Genomic DNA, 6,502 nt, shown 5'->3' with positions numbered 1-6,502 from the left:
CTCCTTCATGCTACGTTCATCATTAGATTGCCCACATGAAGTCATGGGGGTTCCTTGAGTGTCTGAACGTCGGGAAGCTAATTGACTCATTATTGCTTGCCCCAATTGATGAATGGTTGCCTAACATCGATCCACTGTTTCCTTGAGACGATCCTTTGTCTCTTGATACACTCGGCTTTCATAAATAGGATCATAGTGCTCTTGGATTGATGGATATGGAGATGGTGAATATTGAATTGGTGGTTTTTGTGAGTAATTGGGTTGGAATTGGGGTGGTTCTATATATGGTTCATATGGCTTATAAGGTGGTTGGTATGGTAGTTGAGGGTTAGGGTTATATGGAGGTGAATGACGAAAAGGGGCTTGTGAGTGTGGTGGGTTGAGGTTGTGTTGAAAGGATGATCTCTGAGCATAGGGTGGGGCTTGTTGGTAGCTACAAGGTGGTCCACCATATCTATCAGCTTGGGATGTATTGTAGCCTGGTCTTTGTCCATGATATCTAGGATGGTGTTGTTGCCTAAAGGGTTGATTAGATCCTCTTGGCTCCATCCATCCTTGATTGGTCTGACCTTGATGCATATTCCTGCTGTGGTTTCTATTTTCTTCAACAAAGTTAGAACCAAACTCAAAGCGAGAGGGGTGAGAATTCATAGTAGTTATCAGAAATAAGGGGGGAAAAAGGAGAAACAAATAAACAAGTAAAAGAAAAATATTTTTTTTTAAAAAATATTTACAATAACCAATAATAAGGCACACGTTTGCAATTCCCCGGCAACGGCGCCATTTTGACGTTAGGATTTTTGCCAGTAAAGAATTTCATAAAAACAGTCGCGTTGTAGATATAGTCTCTAAACCAACAGAAATCCCTTCGTACAAACGTTTTGGTTGTCACAAGTAACAAACCCCTAAATAACTTGATAACCGAAGTATTTAAACCTCGGGTCGTCTTCTCAAGGAATTGCAGGGAGGTATGTTCTTATTATTGGCTATGAAAAAGGTAAAATTGGGGTTTTGGAAGTAAGGTGGGAATATGTTATATGACAAGTAAAATAAAATAAAATAATACTAATAAAATCTCTTGGCAAGGTATGAAGAACTGGAGGTCCTATCCTGGTTATCCTTATCAATTGTAATGAGAATTGGATTTTTCTCCCACTTTGTTAACCTCTAACTATGAAGGTAAGTTAAGTGGATGAATTCCAATTTCCAATTAACAATAAGTTTGATAACTCAAGAGTCGCTAGTTATTTAACCAAAGCCAAAAGGAAAACTATCTACTCGAATGAAAATAATTTAGATAAGTACCGACAACATAAATTAAAGAAAGCAATCATAGATCTGAAATATCTCAAATAGCATTAATTTAAAAGAGTAATCTGTAACATGGAAGAGTTCATAAATTTAATTGGAAAAATAAATAAAAAGGAACATTGAACCTGAATCGAGAGTCACTCTTAAAAACCAAGAGAAGTCCTAAATCCTAGTTTCTAAAAATCCTAATTTCTAATCCTAATCCTAATCCTAAGAGAGAGAGGAGAGAACCTCTCTCAAAACTAAATCTAAATCATGGAAAGTGAATTATGAAAAGCTTGATTATGAATGGATGCATTTCCCCACTTTATAGCCTCTAATCTGTGTTCTTTGGGCCGAAAACTGGGTTAGAAACAGCCTAGAAATCACTTCCAGCCCTTTCTGGTCCGTACAGGTTGCGGAAAAGTGACGCGGCCGCATGGCTCACGCGGCCGCGCGGGTTGTGTTCCTGCCAGGTCACGCGTCCGCGTGACTCACGCGTTTGCATCACCTGGCGTCGGGGCAGCTATGGCAAATTATATCAAATCGAAACCCCGAACGTTAGCTTTCCAACGCAACTAGAACCGCGTCGTTTGGACCTCTGTAGCTAAAATTATAGCCGTTTGAGTGCGAAGAGGTCAGGCTGGACAGCTTAGCAATTTCTCCAACTTCTTGTATTCCTTCCACTTTTGTGTGCTTCCTTTCCATCCTCCAAGCCATTCCTGCCCTATAATATCTGAAAACACTTAACACACATATCAAGGCATCTAATGGTAATAAGAGAGGATTAATAATAAGCAAATATAAGATCAAAGAAGCATGTTTTCAATCATAGCACAAAATCAGGAAGGAAAATGTAAAACATGCGAATAGTATGAATAAGTGGGTAAAGAGTTGATAAAAACCACTCAATTGAGCACAAGATAAACCATGAAATATGGGTTTATCAGCATGCATGCAATTCTCATCCAAATGCTTACTTATTTCCTAAGAAAGTGCATGAAACCAAGTCAAAATAAATTAAAAAGGCTTGTGAAACTAGCCTAAGATGCCTAGGCATCACAGATCCGAGCTTAACCACATTTGATCCAGAAATTGAAAGAACTTTTTTACATCTTAGGCAAGCTCGGCGTCGATTAGCCTCCGAGGGTGGTGAAGGGGTTTTCGCCAATTCACCAACCTTACCAGAGGTTGAATCCAAAGCGTCATTTGAGGAAGAAACCAACTTCTCTTCCGCTGATTCTATTGACGTCTCTTCCATTGATCTAGGTACCGATACTATGGCCGCTCCTAGAAGAGTCACTCTTAAGGAGACAGAAGCTTCGGATTTTACTCTCCAACCGCTTCAAGTGCGTTATTCGGAATTAAATGCCAATTTTGAGCTCAAGACCGGGTTGATCAATCTACTTCTAAAGTCTACCCGCTCGAGATCCCATCAAACATTTTAGAGACTTGCAAGGTGCTTGTTCAACTACTAGGCGGCATGGCTCAGACGAAGTCGCCATTTGGGTATTTGATTTCTCATTTTCACTTGAGGGAAGGGCAAAGGAGTGGTTCTACACTCAACCTGAAAATGTTGTCACTAATTGAAATTTTCTTATAAGGGAATTTTTGGATAAGTTTTTTCCACCGGAGATCACGGATAGCTCGAGGAAGGAAATATCTTGCATCATTCAAGGTGAATCGAAAACTCTCTATGAGTATTGGAAATGTTTTAGGAAGCTCCTTGATTTGTGCCCTCATCACATGTTTGATGAGTTAGTGTTAATTAGTTACTTTTGCCAAGGCCTAAAGCCTCAAGATAAGATCCTTTTGGAAGTACAAAACGGTGGAGGAAGCGTGGCAACTTATCACCGATTTAGCTGAATCTACCCAGTATGCAAGGCAAAGGAATAATCATCCCAAGGCTATTGTAGAAGTTTTTTCTAGTAGTGAGTCCGCTCTCACCAAGACTTTGGGAGAGATGACCAATCTTCTCAAGCAAATCCACCTCAACTAACAACAATTTCCACCTCCACAACAACAATGCCAACAGATAGTCCCTCAAAGAGTTTATGGAACTTGTGCCTGTTATTCTCACTATACCGATGAATGTCCACAACTCCAAAAGGACAATACTTTGGCGACCACCAATGCTTATTACAACCGTCCAAATCAAGGGTATTATCAACAAGGAGGTAACTATAATCAATGGGGTAACTACAACCAAGGAGGAAGAGACAATGGTGTAAATCAAAGGTGGAACAATAATTACCAACAAAACCAATATCAACAAAACCCTCTTTACCAATAACAAAACCAAGGTCAAAGATACCAACCACCTCACCAAAGGCAAGCCCAAGTACCTCAAATCATCCAACCACAAGTCCCTCAAATTACCTATCCTTCTTCATCCTCCAACCAAGCTCCCGCGGACGATACCCTTCGCACTATTCTTCAAGGGCAAAAGGAGCTTCAAACCACACTTAACTCTACCCCTCACTGGTTTCACCTATGCCCTCCAAGACCTTATATCCCATATGGCCCCACCCTCTACCTCTAATACTCATCCTTCAAGCTCTAATGCACTTTCCTCTCAACTCTTACCTAACTCCAAAGGTAGAGGAGTTCCAAGAAGCCAAGCTCAAGAGAAGTCACTCAATATGAAGATGTTGTTGAGGTAGAAAATGTCAAAGATGAGGATGAGGTACAAGAGGTGGTTTAAGAAGAGGTTGTTAAACCAAGGGATGGAGTATCTAAGGAAGAAAATGTTTTGAAAGAGGCTATTCCAATTCCTTTTCCACACCTAGCCAGGAGGACCAAAAAGCAAGTGGAGCTAGATCCTAAGATGGTGGATATCTTCAAAAAGATTGAGGTAACTATTCCCTTTTTCTATGCTATTATCCAAGTCTCTAAGTATGCTAAGTTTCTAAAAGATTTGTGCACACACAAGGAGAAGATTCATGATCTAGAAACTATTCCTTTGGGTAGCTCAATCTCTGCTTTGATGGGTGCTATACCGGAGAAATATGGTGATTCCAGTCCATGTCTAGTTACTTGCACTATAGGTGGTATACAATTTGTTGATTGCATGTGTGACCTAGGTGCTTGTGTTGGCATTATGCCTTTATCTATTTATGATGCATTGAAGCTTCCACCATTGAAACGGTCGGTGGCCCATTTTGTTTTGGCGAATAAAAGCATAATCTCTATGGTTGGCATTGCGGAAGATGTCTTAATGAGCATCAAGGGGTTGACTTTTTCAATTGACTTCTGTATCCTTGAGACGCCCCCTAATGACTCCGAAGACCATCATCTATCTTGCTAGGGTGGCCGTTTTTGAAAACCTCTCAATTTAAATTGCATGCTTTTTTGGGTACCTACTCCTTTAAAATTGATGGAAGAGCAGTGAGTTTTAATCTTGATGAGGCTATGAAGCATCCACCAGAAGACCATTCTATCTTTTGGTGTGATATGATTGATGATATTGTGGCTAATGTCCACCATGATACAGTTGATGAGAAGAACATGGTTGATAAACCACTATTTCATGGTTTATCTTGTGCTCAATTGAGTGGTTTTTATCAACTCTTTACCCATTTATTCATACTATTTGCATGGTTTTACTTTTTTCTTCCTGATTTTGTGCTATGATTGAAAACATGCTTCTTTGGGCTTTAAATTTGCTATGTTTAATCCTCTCTTATTACCATTTGATGCATTGATATGTGTGTTAAGTGTTTTCAGAGATTATAGGGCAGGAATGGCTTAGAGGATGGAAGAGAAGCATGCAAAAGTGGAAGGAATACAAGAAGTTGAAGAAATTGCTGAGCTATCTAGCCTGACCTCTTTGCACTCAAAGGTCATAACTTGAGCTACAGATGTCCAAATGATGCAGTTCCAGTTGCGTTGGAAAGCTAACGTACGGGGCTTCGATTTGATATATAATTCGTTATAGTGGGCATACAGCAAAATGACGCGCACGTGTAAATCACGCGGACGTGTCGTTCTGCAGAAAATCAACATGGCAGGATTCGTTTCCAGCGATTTCTAGGCTATTTCCGGCCCAGTTTCAGGCCCAAAAAATACAGATTAGAGGCTATGAAGTGGAGGGAACAATGGAGAGATGACTCATATTTCACTTTTCATAATTTAGATATAGTTTTTAGAGAGAGAGGCTCTCTCCTCTCTCTTAGGATTTAGGATTAGGATTCCTCTTAAAGGATTTAGGATTTATTTCTTCTTCATCACAGGTTCAATGTTCCTTACTCAATTCTCTTATACTCTTCATGTTAGATTTGATTCTCTATTTAAATGCAATTTGAGATATTTCAGATTTATGATTGCTTTCTTCAATTTATGTTATGATATGGTGTAATGGCATTCATGTTAGTAGAGTAGGTTCCCAACTTGACTTTGGAGTTGATTAATATTAGGAGACCCTTGAGTTGGAATACTCAAGAGTTCAATTGTAATTGGTTCGTTGTTGGTTGGCTTGTTAGTAACTAACTCTAATTCTTCCCAAGGGAAAGGATTAGGACTTGTGACTAGAAGTTGACTTTTAACTTGACTTTCCTTCATTCGTTGAGGGTTAACTAAGTAGAAACAACTACTAATTATTAATTGATCTTGAGAAAATTCCAACAAGGATAGAACTTTCGATTAATCTTCTCCTAGTCAAGGCTTTTTATTGTTATTATTTTATTTTCTCTACAATTCACTCTTCTTATTTCTTAATCCAAAACCCCAATTTACACAAACTCATAACCAATAATAAGAACACCTCCCTGCAATTCCTTGAGAAGACGACCCGAGGTTTAAATACTTCGGTTATCAATTTATTTAGGGGTTTATTACTTGTGACAACCAAACGTTTGCACGAAAGGATTTTCTGTTGGTTTAGAAACTATACTTACAACGCGAACTTATTTTTATAAATTCTTTACCAATAGAAATCCAATCGTCAATTGTCCAAGGTGCAAGTGTAGGGAAAACCCCTGAATATGATGAAGACACCTTACCACATCCGGTGCTACCGAATAATCAAGTTCCAAGTCATGAGCTAAATATGGAATTGAAGCCACTTCCACCAAACCTTAAGTAAGCCTATCTTGAAGAAAATCAAAAGTTCCCGGTGATCATTGCAAAGGAGCTTACCTCCCAACAAGAGGAGAGATTGCTTAATGTATTGCAAAGAAATAAGAAAGCCATTGGGTGGAGTTTGGCGGACATA

The sequence above is a fragment of the Arachis stenosperma genome, chromosome 7 (assembly GCF_014773155.1).
Source record: "Arachis stenosperma cultivar V10309 chromosome 7, arast.V10309.gnm1.PFL2, whole genome shotgun sequence".
NCBI lineage: Eukaryota > Viridiplantae > Streptophyta > Magnoliopsida > Fabales > Fabaceae > Arachis > Arachis stenosperma.
This window is presented reverse-complemented; position numbering follows the sequence as displayed.